At 38.6% G+C, this 14,429-nt stretch overlaps 1 protein-coding gene across 1 annotated transcript in view; it reads left to right on the forward strand.

Annotated features, from left to right (window-relative positions):
• The window catches only part of SUMF1 (sulfatase modifying factor 1), a 404,376-nt gene that overhangs the window by 138,704 nt on the left and 251,243 nt on the right, over positions 1-14,429 (forward strand). The gene's annotated exons all lie outside the window — the stretch shown is intronic.

A 14,429-nucleotide genomic window follows, 5' to 3' on the forward strand; every position in this document is an offset into this window, starting at 1 on the left:
TTACAGGTGTGAGCCACTGTGCCTGGCCAGCTGGCGCTATTTTTATTTCTATGACTACTGGGATGATTTGCTGAGGTCTGGGAGCTTCTCCCTTCAGAGGTCCCTGACCTCCCCCAAATTTTCAGTTGAGATGAGGTTAATTCTGCTGCAGACCTCCTTTATGGGAGTTTTGTTTACTTTCAACAAGGAAGATGAGTTTCCCACTTCCGTGATTGTGGAGAGCAGCCTTTAGCTTAGACCCCATCTCCAGGTAAGAGGCTGATTTGGGGATTCATTTTGGTATTTGGTAGCTGTAGGTCAAAGTTAATTGTCAGCTGGCTATCACTTCTCCTTATGATCAGAGATCTAGGCTATATGTAAATTTTAAGAGGTGAAGTGAAGAGGTAGGTAGGGGCGGTCTGGTCTCGTTAAGTTTGAGCATCATCTTTCATCTGAGAGTGATGAGAAGTCATTGAAGAGTTTAAAGGTGGAAAATGCATTGTGAGGAATGGGTGGGAGGATGGCTAGGCTGCAGGCAGAGATCACTTTTTTCTGTTTTTGTTTGTTTGTTTCAGTACATCTTTTGTTAGATTTGACCAACTTTTGGTCCCCTCTTATGTCAACTGAAACCCCTGCAGCTGCAGAAAGACAAATTCTACCTCTAAAATCCCTGGCCGGTTAAGAAAAATCAAAATTTGACTACCTGAGAGGTTTTATTTACATAAGACTGCCTTCCCAGCCTCTCTCTCTCTCTGTGCTGTTAAAGACTTTAGAGATCTCTTATACTAAGCAATTAATGAAAAAGATAAACTTTTACAAGGACACATAGTAGTGTTAAGGCTAGCCTAAAAAAATTCTCTTGACTAAAATAGGTGCAAAGAAGTCTGACCTAAAATAGCTCTGGTAGTTAAAATTCCCATCAGGGCTTGAGTTCGTTTCTTAATCTGGGAACAAGAAAGGCTACTCTATCTTGTGGCCTAATAGTTAAAATTCTGCAGTTTTACCTCCACTGCGTGGGTTTGATTCCTGGTCAGGGAACCTACCCCTCTTGGTTTGATACTTGTGTGAATGTCTTTTGGGGTACCAATTTATTATTGATCCTTTCCCTTTCCTTGGGAAGCTTTTGATTTCCTGTTTTCTTCTATCTGTTTGGGGTCACACAAGGCGTTTGAGCCCTTTGTGTGTGGACAGTCAGCTGAGAAGCTAAGATCCTAGAGAACATGGCCTGACAGAAATGTGGTCTATACCCCCTTTATGGATAGTGAAATTTTCCTTCTCTGAGTTGTCTTTGGGGTGATTCTGGATCCTGCAAAAAACTGCTTGCCACCTCTTTGGAGACATCTCCTGTGTTTGTGGTTGTTATAACCTTGATTAAAACACTTGGGAAGATACCTTTGCTAAAGAAGTTCAAATGCAAGAAAAATAATCCGTTTATCCCAGCTAAAATCTGATAATAAAAGATCTGAAAGGATTTTTTTTAAAGAGCTCTATGGTTAGAAGTCAATATAATTAGAAACTGATATCTTGCCTTTATGCTTTCAACACCTTTTGTTTCCTGTTTTTTGGGATTTTGTTTTAGTTGACTAAAATCTTTTTATTTTATTTATTTATTTATTTATTTATTTATTTATTTATTTATTTTCTAAACATGGGTCTTGCTTTGTTGCCCAGGCTAGAGTGCAGTGGCACAACCATGGCTCACTGTAGCTATGCTCTTTGGGGCTCAAGTCATCTGCCCACCTCAGCTCCTCAGTAGCTGAGACTACAGGTGTGCACCATCACATCTGGCTAATTTTTAAATATTTTTGTAGAGATGGGGCTCACTATATTGTTCGGGTTGGTTCTAAACTTCTGGTCTCAAGCAGTCCTCCCACCCCAGCCTCTAAAAGTACTAGGATTACAGGTGTGAGCCACTATGCCTGGATGGCTAAAACTTAAAAAAAATTATGAGCTTAGTACCTTTGTTTGCTTCCTTTAAAAGAAATTGTTCTCCTGTTTATATTTAGTCCACCCTATTTCTCCTTCTTCTTTGCCATCTTCATTTCCTCATCCCATGGGATACGGGCCGATCACAAAATCGGCTGATTGGGTTGAGTTGTCCACCAGCCTTGAAGGAACGTCCTTGCAGTGAGGTGCACTGCGGAAGCATTGTCCTGTCTTATCCCATGGCTTTTGCTTCTTTTTGGGGACCCAGGATTTGGTATAAAAAATGGGATCCTTGAAATTTTGGGGGACCTGTGTTTTGCCTTCCAGCTATGCCTGCTTCTCACATATTTAAATATTAAGCCCTAAAAATTGCATGCTTTCCTTTCTGTATTCACTAAATGGCTCCACCTGATGAGGTGGGAGAGTTAGTTCCCTGATATCCCCCAGAGGACATATGACAGGGATGTGGCATGTCTGTTTGGTCATCACCGCTGCTCAAACCCCTTATGGGAGGGGGAACATGCAGATGGACAGGTGCAGGAGCCGAAGTGGGCATATGTTACAGTGTGCTCATTTAGCCTTGCCATCCGTGGATGGCTTAAGTGTTAACCAACTCAGTGGACCCTCTGCCTTTCTGCAAGGGCAGAGGGCAAATGTGACAGCTTCCTGTATCCCGAGCTCTTGTCCAGTGTCCTGGAAGAATCAGGTCACACACAAACTTAAAGGATGGTGAATATGGGGTTTTACTGGGGGTGGAGGTGGCTCTCAGCAGGATGGATGGGGAACTGGATAGGGGCTAGAGTGTGAAGCTAATCTTCCCTTGGAGTTTGGCAACCCAGTGGCCGATTCTCCCCAGCCAAACTCCTCCCAACGTTTCTTATCTTCTCTCCTTCTCTGCCGCGCTGTTCTGCCATTTGTCTGTTCATTGCCTCCTGGAGCCAGGGGTTTGGGGTTTATATGGGTACAAGATAGGGAGAGTGGTGGGCCAAAAGGCAACTTTTTGAGTACGAAAACAGGAATGCCTGTTCTCTTAGGGCCACAGGTATCCAGGCTTGAGGGTGGGTCCTTTGCCAGGGAACTGCCCTCTTCTACCCAGTATTTCCCTGTCTCCTGTCTGTTTCACCATGAAGCCAGTAATCTAATTAAGAAAACAAGCTAAGCCAAAAATCTCAAATACAACTTTCAGGCATTTAGCTGGCTATCTTTAAACTCCTTTGTAAAAGAAACTTCTTTAAGAAAATTCCCATTTTGTAAGGGTGTCTTACCATTAATGTCAAAACATTAAAACATTTACCATTGTTTTAATGTTACAAGTCATTCCTTTGCTTAAGGTGGTTTTCCTGGCCTCTTAATTGAACTTTTACTTACACCCTTTAAAACCCCTTTGGTTTGAGCAAATGATGGTACAATATTTAGGCCTAATGCCTTAGCTCTGTGCTTTGAGATATGAATTTTCTACCTTGTTTCACATAAGAGCTGTCTCTTTAGAAATGCAAATTTAGGGTTGCCTAGCTAACAATTGTTTAGGGCAGGAAACAGGTAATCAAGAGCCTGATAGTCTAAAGTGGAGGCGAGATTTTGAAAACTGGCAATTGAAGAATCTGATATATATAAGATCTGCTACTGTCTATCTGTCTATGTGTTTATATGTGTGGTGTGTATGTGATGTTTCACTACCAAAATATATTAAAGGGCTCTAATTAATTGGCTTAAAGAAAAAAGTAAGTGCTTAAATCAAATGTGTTATCACAAAAATAGAAACTTTAATTCAAATGCCTCATAGTTCACATGACTTTACTAATCTTTAGTAAATTAAGACAATTTAAAAATTATTGGTAAAATAAAAAAAGTCTTCAGAATTTAATTTAGACATTTTGTCTGAGTCTATTCATCAGATCCTATCTCTACTAGATGTTTTAAGGCATAAAACTTGCTTGTATGATTTGTTTTGATACCTAACTTGTATATAAGCTTATGTCTTTAGATTTATTTGTTTAATTTTTTTGGTGATGCAGTCTTGCTCTGTTACCTACGCTAGAGTGTGGTGGTGTGATCTTAGCTCACTGCAACCTCCGCCTCTTGGGTTCAAGCAATTCTCCTGCCTCAGACTCCTGAGTAGCTGGGATTACAAGTGTGTGCCACCATGCCCAGCTAATTTTTTGTATTTTTAGTAGACACAGGGTTTCACCATGTTGGCATTGGCTGGACTTGAACTCCTGACCTCAGGTGATCCACCCGCTTCAGCCTCCCAAAGTGCTGTGATTACAGGCATGAGCCACTGTGCCCAGCCTTATGTCTTTAGATTTAAGTTTTTAGGATATGACAAGGCCTAGCTCCAGGCATTGTCCTTTGTTCTGGACTTTGCATCTGGTACATAATTAAAACTGCTTACCTCCTGGGTTTTTCACTAAAAATCAGAGTTACTAACAGTTAACATTGTAATAAATGTATATAATTAACATTACTAAATACAAGAGAAAAATTCTCCATCGAAAGTGTATAAGGAAAGTAGGATATGTTTTTGGTTAAAAAAAAGTTATCAGAAGGCACGAAAATGTGTTTTTTGTTAAAAGGACAGTAATTTTGCCTAGTTTAAAGGGTTTTTTAAATTAAAGGAATAAAAAAAGGACAGATAAAACTAAACAAATATAAAAAGTTGGGAAAAAAGGTCAATTTTTGTCCTAAAGTAAGATGACAGGACAAAAGTGAAGGTTTAAGCAAATTGTAGAAGACTGACCTTGTGAAAGGAATTCTATGTGCAGTTAAGTTGGCTAAAATTTAAAATGATTATTTACTTTTTCTATACAGTAAATATTAATATCAAAAGCACATTGATGTTAGAGTCTGGGCCCTTGTGTTGGAATAACAGAGTTTTACAGGAGCATTGATTTGTTCTTTAATAGAAAACTGTAAAAAGGTTATAAAAAGACTTATGGAAATCTTACCTTATGATCAAACTGATTGAGATTGAGATGAATTTGTTGACAATATTTTAATAAGAATTGGCTTCAGCATTAATAATACACTAACATAAAGGTAAAATTTGCTTTTCTCTTTTAAATAAGATTTTTGTGAAATATTAAGAGATAAGAAAACATTTATCTTTTGAATGAGCTGGAAAAAAAAGACAGGTGAGAGACAAATTCATCTGGCCTCATGCCATCTGATTTGGTTTGGCTGTGTCCCCACCCAAATCTCACCTTGAATTGTAATAATCCCAATGTGTCAAGGGCGGGGCCAAGTGGAGAAAATTGAATCATGGAGGCAGTTTCCCCCATACTGTTCTCATGGTAATGAATAAGTCTCATGAGATCTGATGGTTTTATAAATGGGAGTTCCCTTGTACAAGCTCTCTGGCCTGCCACCATGTAAAACGTGCATGGTCCTCCTTTGCCTTCAGCCATGATTGTGAGGCTTCCCCAGCCATGTGGAACTGTGAGTCCATTAAACCTCTTTTTCTTTATAAATTATGCAGTCTCAGGCATCTCTTTATTAGCAGCATAAGAACTGACTAATACAGTAAATTGGTACTGGTAGAGTGGGGTGCTGCTGTAAAGATACCCAAAAAATGTGGAAGAGACTTTGGAACTGGGTAACAGGCAGAGGTTGGAATAGTTTGGAGGGTTCAGAAGAAGAAAGTAAGATGTGGGAAAGTTTGGAACTCCCTAGAGAGTTGTTGAATGGCTTTGACCGAAATGCTGATAGTGATATGGACAGTAAAGTCCAGGCTGAGGTGTTCTCAGATGGAGATGACGAACTTGTTGGAAACTGGAGCACAGGTGACTCTTGTTATACATTAGCAAAGAGACTAGTGGCATTTTGACCCTGCATTAGATTTGCAGAACTTTGAACTTGAGAGAGATAATTTAGGCCATCTAGTAGAAGTAATTTCTAAGAAATACAAAGTGTTCAAGAGGTGACTTGGGTGTTGTTCAAAGCATTCAGTTTTATATATTCACAAAAATATGGTTTGGAATTGGAACTATGTTTAAAAGGAAAGCAGAGTATAAAAGTTTGGAAAATTAGCAGCCTGACGATGTGATAGAAAAAAAACAAACAAACAATTTTCTAAGGAGAAATTCAAGCTGGCTACAGAAATTTGCATAAGTAATGAGGAGCCAAATGTTAATTGTCAAGACAATGGGGAAAATGTCTCCAGGGCATGTCAGAAGACCTCACGGCAGCCCCTCCCATCGCAAACCTGGAGGCATAGAAGGAAAAAATGGTTTTGTGGGCTGGGCCCGGGGCCTTGCTGCTGTGTGCAGTCTAGGGACTTGGTGCCCTGTGTCCCAACCACTCCAGCCATGGCTAAAAGGGGCCAACATGGAGCTCAGGCCATTGTTTCAGAGAGTGAAAGCCATAACATATACACACACACACACACACACACACAGGCCATATTTGTGCCTGCCACTGATGTATGGACTTCTCAGTAGTACAGCCTGAATTGGTTTTCCAGGATTGCTTTCCCTTTGCTGCTACAATTCGTCCTTGGTCCCTTTTCTCTTTCTTTTTTTGGTCTTTTTTTTTCCTTTCTCTCCCTATCTTTCTCTGTGGGGTATAAGACTTCATGACATCTTAGAAATGAGCCTTCCTAGCCATGTGGATACTAACCTTCTAGGAATAAATCATTCCAGTGATGATTTATTTTCTTCTACAGTACTTTCTTTGAAATATTTTGAAGAAGAGTGGTGATATGGTTTGGCTGTGTCCCTACCCAAATCTCATCTTGAACTGTAGCTCCCACAATTCCCATTTGTCATGGGAGGGACCTGGTGGGAGTTAATTGAATCACAGGGGTGGCTCTTTCCCATGCTGTTCTTGTGATGGTGAATAAGTTTCATGAGATCTGATGGTTTTGTAAGGGAGAGTTTTCCTGCACAAACTCTCTCTTGTCTGCTGCTGTGTAAGGTGTGCCTTTCACCTTTCAAAAATGATTGTGAGGCCTTCCCAGCCAAATGGAATTGTGAGTCCATTAAACCTCTTTTTCTTTATAAATTACCCAGTTTTGGGTATGTCTTTATTAGCAGCATGAAAATGGGATAATACGTGGGGGGAAAGTAAAAGAAAAATAGAATTACAGGGCCTCCAAACTCACTATGCCAAAGGCGAAGTTGAGCTTGGGAAATTAACTTGGTAATCACCAATACTGTATTTCTTTTGAACCCAAACAGATAACTGTTATTTCACAACCCCATGTCATAGCCTCATTTCGTCTGCTCCTTCTTTTCACATGTTTACTTCATCTGATGTAAAAATGTAGATTTACTGAGCATGCGACAATGCATAATTGACTTTTTCCTCTCCTCCCACTTTTCACATGTAAAATGTAGATTTAGTGAAGCTAATCAGAGCCTCACAAGAATCGAACCATCTACCTCACTGCTCATGCTCACTCCCACCTCTTTTTGTCCACTCTCCTGCTTATGTTTTCCCCTTTAAATATCCAAGTTCACAAAATCCTCTTTGAAAAAATCATAGGTCACAGAAACTCTTGTGATTTATGGTTTTCCTTGGCACTACCTCAACCTTGGCAAAATAAACCTCTCATCAATTGAGCCCTGCCTCAGTCACTTTTTGGTTTATATTATAAAAAATATTTTCACATAGTTGGTGTTCTATTAACAATGATACCAAATGAGGCCATCTTTCTTCAGTCAGTGTAGGTCTTTGACAGTTTTTTTAAAAAATTAAGTTCAATTTGAGAAAGCTTCACTCTGCTGAGACACAGTTGAAAACAAACCATGAAATTTATGTATCATGTTCAAACATTCTAATGGGGTCACATTTGGTAAATTATTATTGCAGAAAACAAAAAATCTTAATTTTATCACATAAGCTATCACTTATGCTGTCATTTTCATCATCTGTTAAATCTATACAGTAATATAAAGAACCAGTATCAAATTTCTAGACTTACACATACACAGATTTAAAAGTAATAGGAATTGGAATTCTAAGTAATAGTAATAGGAATTAAAAACTATACATTGTTATTCATGAATCTGTTAAATTTATGCTGAGAGGAACAGCTGTCAATTAATGTGTTTCTTATCTATCTAACTAAGCACTTCTGTCCAAATTCTCCCTGCACTCCAAAGCTGTGTCACTCTCTGATGGTGGTAATGGCCCAACCCAAAAAGGATGAGAGCATTAGGCACAGTTAATGTTTTGTTTTTAAGGACAGAAAGTAAGTGGAATAGCATTTCCCTGGGGCCTAAAGCGTTCTCCCAGAAACAAATGTTCAGAGTCACAAGTTACCAGTCTCCAAACCAGAGGTACCAGGTGGTGGTTGTCCTCCTCCTCATTCTTCTGCTCCTCCTCCTTCTCTTTCTCCTCTTCCTTCCTTTTCTTCTTTTTCTTCTAATACCTTTATGGAGATATAATTCACATACCATAAAATCCACCTAATTAAAGTGCTTTTTAGTGTAGTCACAAGTTGTGCAACGATCACAACTAATTCTAGAATGTTGCATCACCCCCAAAAGAAACCATGTACTGCTAGTAGTAACTAGCAGTCAATCCCTATACTCCTTCCTGCTCCCGGCCCTGGTAACCACTAATCTAGTATCTGTATGGAGTTGCCTATTCCAGAGAGTTCATATAAACAGAATACCACAAATGTGACCTGTTGTGTCTGGCTTCTGTCACTTAACATAATGTTTTCAAGGGTCATCCATATCAGGGCATTTTTTGGTATTTCATTCCTTTTTATGGAATGGCTAAATATTATTATGACCAAACAATATTCCATTGCATGGATACTACATTTTTCTTTAATCATCCATCAGCTAATGGATATTTGGGTTGTGCCTACTTTTCTTGCTATTATGAATAATGTTATATGAATATTTGCATATACTTTTATGGCAAAATAATATTTCACTGTATGGATACTACATTTTGCTTATTCATTCATTGGCTAATGAATATTTGTGTTGTGTCCACTTTTTTGTTGTTATGAATAATGCTATATGAACATTTGTGCATACTTTTTTTTAAGACAGCATCTTGCTGTGTCATCCAGGCTGGATATGCATACACTTTTTGTAGATATGTTTTCAATTCTATTGGATCCATGCCAGGGGTGGAGTTACTGGGACATGTGGTAATTGTATATGGGCTCTGAGAAACTGCCAAACTGCTTTACAGAGTAGTTGCACAATTTTGCAGCCAACCAACCAACCAATAGATGAGGCTTCCACTTTCTCCACATCCTTGTCAATGCTTGTAATTGTCTTTCTTCTCTCTCTCTCTCTCTCTCTCTCTCTTTTTTTTAATAGGCAGGTCTCCCTCTTTCACCCAGGCTGAAGTGCAATGGTAGGATCATAGCTCACTGCACCCTGAGCTCCTGGGCTCAAGGGATCCTCCTGCCTCAGCCTCCTGAGTAGCTTGGACTGAAGGCATGCAGGCATGCACCACCATTTCTGGCATCAGAACATTTTCATTTACAGTAGACTTTCATGGAACAGTTTTAGATTTTCATAAAAATTGAGAAGATAATACAGAAAGGTCCCATATATCCCACAGCCGGTTTTCCCTATTACTAACATTAGTTATGGTACATTTATATTACATTATTATACACATCATTATATATTATGTATTGATACATATATATGATATACATATCATTACATGATGCTACATTTGTTACAATTAAGAACCAATATTGATACATCATTAACTAAAGACCATAGTTGATTCAGATTTTTAACTTTACCTGTTTTGATTCTAGAATCTCACCCAGGACACCACATTACATTTACTTATCATGTCTTCTTTGACTCCCCTTGGTTGTGACAATTTCTTAGACTTTTCTTGTTTTTCCTGACCTTGACAGTCTTGAGGAATGTTCAAGTATTTCATAGATGACCCTGTATTTAAATTTATCTGATTCTTTTCCTCATGATTAGTCTTGGGTTATGGGTTTGGGGAGCAAGACCAGAGTTAACGTACCATCTTTATCACATCCTGTCAATGGCATATACTACCAACATGATTTATCACTGTTCATATTGACCTTGATCACCTAGCTGAGGTAATTTGTCAGGTTTCCCCAGAGTAAAGTTACTCTGCTCCCCTCCGTTTCCTCCACCGTCAACTTTCCATTCTACACTCTTTGGGAGGAAGTCACTATGTATAGCCTACACTAAAGGAGTAGGAATTTATGGTCCCCCTTTTTGTGGGCAGAGTAGCTACATAAGTTATTTAGAATTCTTATGCAAAGTTAGATTTGTCTTTACCCCATTTATTTATTGATTCAATCATTTATTTATATCAGTATGGGCTCACAAATATTTTATATTTTGTATTATAATCCAGTACTACTTTATTTTCTTGCTCAAATTATTCCAGATTTGGTCACTGGGAGCTCTTTCAATTTGTTTCTATACTCCTTTGACACCCCCATCAATGGTTTCTTTTTTTTTTTTTTTAAACATTTCCTTACTTTCTGGCACTGCAAGATACTCCAGTCTCAGCTTGTTGATTTCCTTCTCTAGTAGCAGAATTAGCCATTTTTCCAAAGAGCCCTGATTTTTGTTGTTGGAGAATGGTATAGAAATCAAGATCTGGGTGCTAAGTGTGCTCCTTGCTACTGGAGCATCATTGCTTCTAGACTCTCTGAGCTGACAGAGAAAGCAAATATATGTGTGCATACTAACTGTAATACAGACACTAATCTAGAAATATTTCTATATGTAACCTTCTGTATCTATATTAAGCTAAATGTGAGTTCATGCTGATGTCTCAAATTGATCTATTACCACATGAATCATCCTTCCTTTGCTTAAATGTAAATTCCCAATCCAACAGTGAGAAACCTGGCTCCCACGATCTGCTATCAATTTGTTTAATTCCAGTATACACGTAAGGCAATAGCAGAGTTGTTAATATCAGAATTGTACCCTGTTAAGGCTCAGAAAATGATACCCCAATGTATAGTCCTTTAACATTCCTCTAACAAGCACTTAGAATTAAAGGAAATTGAAAAGCCTTCGAAGCTGCCCAAGAATCGAGGCCTGTCTGGCTTTCTCTTGTTTCTCATCCTACTCCCATAAGTGCAGGGAGAGGCTCTCCTGAAGTTCCCTTCTCTGACTGAGGAAAGTTCTTCCAAAAGGAATACATTTGTTTGGAGCCTCCTCCCTAGGAATTTCAACAAACAACCAGGAAAGATTTATCACCAGAGGAGATTAAAAGTTGTCACCACACCAAAACAGGCTATTGCCTATTCTTCAGCAGCAATAAAAAAACTCCTAAACAACTTTTATGACCTGAGAGACTTTATTTACATAAGACAATCTTTGTTCACCATGCAGTTCCTCCCCTTTTCCTCCCATAACTTGTCATCACCTCCCCTTCAAGCCCCTATTCATTTTATGCTATAAAGCCTTCAACCATCTGCCCCGCTCTGAGTCTCATATTTTTCTGAGGCTTCCACGTGCATGTACATAATTAAAATGGTGTTTCTCTTCTTAATCTGTTTATTGTCAGTTCATTTCAGCAGACTTAATTATCAAACCTCCAGAGGGAATGTTTAAACTTCCCTACCCCATGGGAAACAACTTGTATCAGCTAGGAACTGCTTACATGCAGTTCCTTTTGCCTTTAGTCTTACAAACTCCAGTAATTTCCAAAGTTACTTAGATCAGCACCTTTCACCCCTACTCTCTTGAGTTTGTTTCTACACTTGTACTAATAGTTATGTTCTCTTGTCACAGTCTGCATTCCTATGATTCCCTGACTTCTTAAATGATTAAAATTGTTTACATAGAATTTTGACCCTTTGTGCAGTAAAGTTCTATGTTTTCACAAATACACAATGTCATGTATACACCATCACAGTATCACACAGAATTGTTTCATTGCCTTAAAAATCTCCTGTGCTTCACCTATTCATTCCTCCCTCCCCTCAAACTCTGGCAACCACTGACATTTTTATTCTCTATTGTTTTGTCTTTTCCAGAGTGTCATATAGTTGGACTCATAGTATACAGCCTGTTCAGAATCACTTCTCTAGCAGTATGCATTTAAGGTTCATACAGGACTTTTTTGTGGCTTGATAGCTCATTTCTTTATTGTTGAATAGTATTCCATCATATGGATGTACCAGTTTGTTTATCCATTCACTTACTGAAGAAATGTGTGTTGCTTCAAGTTTTAACCAATTATAACCCTGTTATGAACATGTGTGTGCTGTTTTTATGAGGAAAAGTTTTCAAATCAGTAAATACCTAGGAGTGAAACCATTCCAACTGTCCCATAGAAATATTTAAAAGTTTTGACATAAACATGGAAATTGACCCTTCAGGTCTTAAAACTTGAAATTTACATTTGTCTCATCTGAGTTCCTTCCTCAGCAAACAGATCCTCAGGCAAGGGACTTAAAACTCACCAGATCACATCGAAACAAGATGCCAGACGCCCTCATTCATCATAATTGCTTTTTTTACCCTCCTCAATTTCTTCCCTCACTATATAAGCCTCCCCAATTGTAGTTGGTCAGGGATTTGAGACTTTATCTCCCATTCTCCTTGGCTGCAGCACCCAATTAAATACTTCTTCCCTGGCAACATTCATTGTCTCAGTGATTGACATTCTGTGTGGTGAGCAGCAGGACTGAACCCGTCATTTTGGTTAACAGGAGCATGATTGCTGGATCAATGCTATGTCTAGCTCTTTAAGAACCCACCAAACCGTCTTCTAAAGAGGTTGAACCATGTCACATTTCAATAAGCAATGAAGAGTTCCTGTTTCTCCACATCCTTGCCATCTTTTGGCATTTTTAGTGTTTTCGCTTTCTACCATCCTAGTGGGTGCTAAGGGATAACTTATAGTTTTAAGTTGCAATTCCCTGATGACAAATGATGTTGAACACATTTTCACATTCATGTTTATTTTTGATGTCTATTCAGATCTTTTGCCCATGTTTAAATTGGGTCATTTGTCTTATTTTTTTTAAGTTTTTTTTTTTTTTTTTTTGAGAGGCAGTCTCACTCTGTCACCTGGACTGGAGTGCAGTGGTGTGATCTCAGCTCATTGTAACCTCCACCTCCCAGGTTCAAACGATTCTCCTGCCTCAACCTCAGGAGTAGTTGGGATTACAGGTGTGTGCCACTAAGTCCAGCTTGTTTTTATAGTTTTAGTATAGATAGGGTTTTGCCATATTGGCCAGGCTGGTCTTGAACTCCTGACCTCAGGTGATCTGTCTGCTTTGGTCTCCCAAAGTGCTGGGATTACAGGCATGAGCCACTGCAGCTGGCCCTGAGTTTTAAGTTCTTACCTGCTTAATTGTCCTTGCTAGAAACTCCAGTACAATGCTGAATAGAAGTGGTGAGCTTGGAGATCATTTTCTTGTTCCATATCTTAGGATAAGAGCTTTCAGTCTTTCATCATTATGTATGATGTTAGCTGTGGGTCTTCATAGATGTCCTTTCTCAGGTTGAAGAAGTTCCTGTTTACTTCTAGTCTGTTCACTGCTTTTATCATGAAAGGCTGTTGGAGTTTGTCAAATGCTTTGTGTCTATGGAAATCATTATATATTTATTTTTTGTGAATTATCCCATTAACAGACTGGATTTACTGATTTTCATATGTTAAAACAACCTTGCTTTCCTGGGATAAATCCCACTTGATCACGGTGTATAATTCTTTTTACATCTTGCTGAATTTCATTTGCTAGTACTTTTTTTTTTTTTTGACTCTATATTCAAAAGGGATATTGGTATTATTTTTCTTTCCTAATAATGTCTTCGTCTGGTTATGGTATCCATGTCTTCTTTATGCATGTGTGCCTATGTATGTAACCCTAGGCACTCTAAAACGCAGGGCTCAGGGCACGAACCTCTCTTGCTCAGCTCTAACCCTTCTGGTCACCTCTTCGTGACTTTTTCCCCCTTTAAGTCTGCCATTGAAGGACATTATATCCTAATTACACCTAAATAGAAGGGATAACTTTGGGTCACATGCTACAGACAGTTCTCAAGACTAATAATTTACATTTATTGAATACTTTCTATGTACTCAGGCATTGTTCTAACCCCTTTGCATGTGTTAACTCAATCTTCCCAACTAAGGAAACTTTCACTTGGAAAGGTTCAGTGATTTGTTCAGTGGTAACGCACTGGAGCATGACTACATTTTAATTAGGGCAAAATTTTTCATTTGGCCAAGAACAAAATCTAATATCACTGATACTTTATGAATAGTAATTTGAAAATTTAAAAAAAAATTTTTTTTAAAGAAAAGCTTTGTTCTTCAAGTGTGATTGTTATTATTCTTGGGCCAAAATGTTTTTCAAGGTACATATTTCTACTCTTTTAAAAAAAAATTATTTTATTAGAGTCGGGGTCTCACTATGTTGCCCAGGCTGGTCCTGAACTATCAGACTCAAGTGATCTGCCCACCTCAGCCTCCCAAAGTGCTGGGATTACAGTTGTAAGCCACCATGCCAGGCCACATTTCTACATTCTTAATGAAGTCTGTGGAATCTACTTCAAATGCAATTTTAATTTATGTTTCAA

Source organism: Mandrillus leucophaeus, unplaced genomic scaffold (genome assembly GCF_000951045.1).
Source record: "Mandrillus leucophaeus isolate KB7577 unplaced genomic scaffold, Mleu.le_1.0 Scaffold727, whole genome shotgun sequence".
Classification (NCBI taxonomy): domain Eukaryota; kingdom Metazoa; phylum Chordata; class Mammalia; order Primates; family Cercopithecidae; genus Mandrillus; species Mandrillus leucophaeus.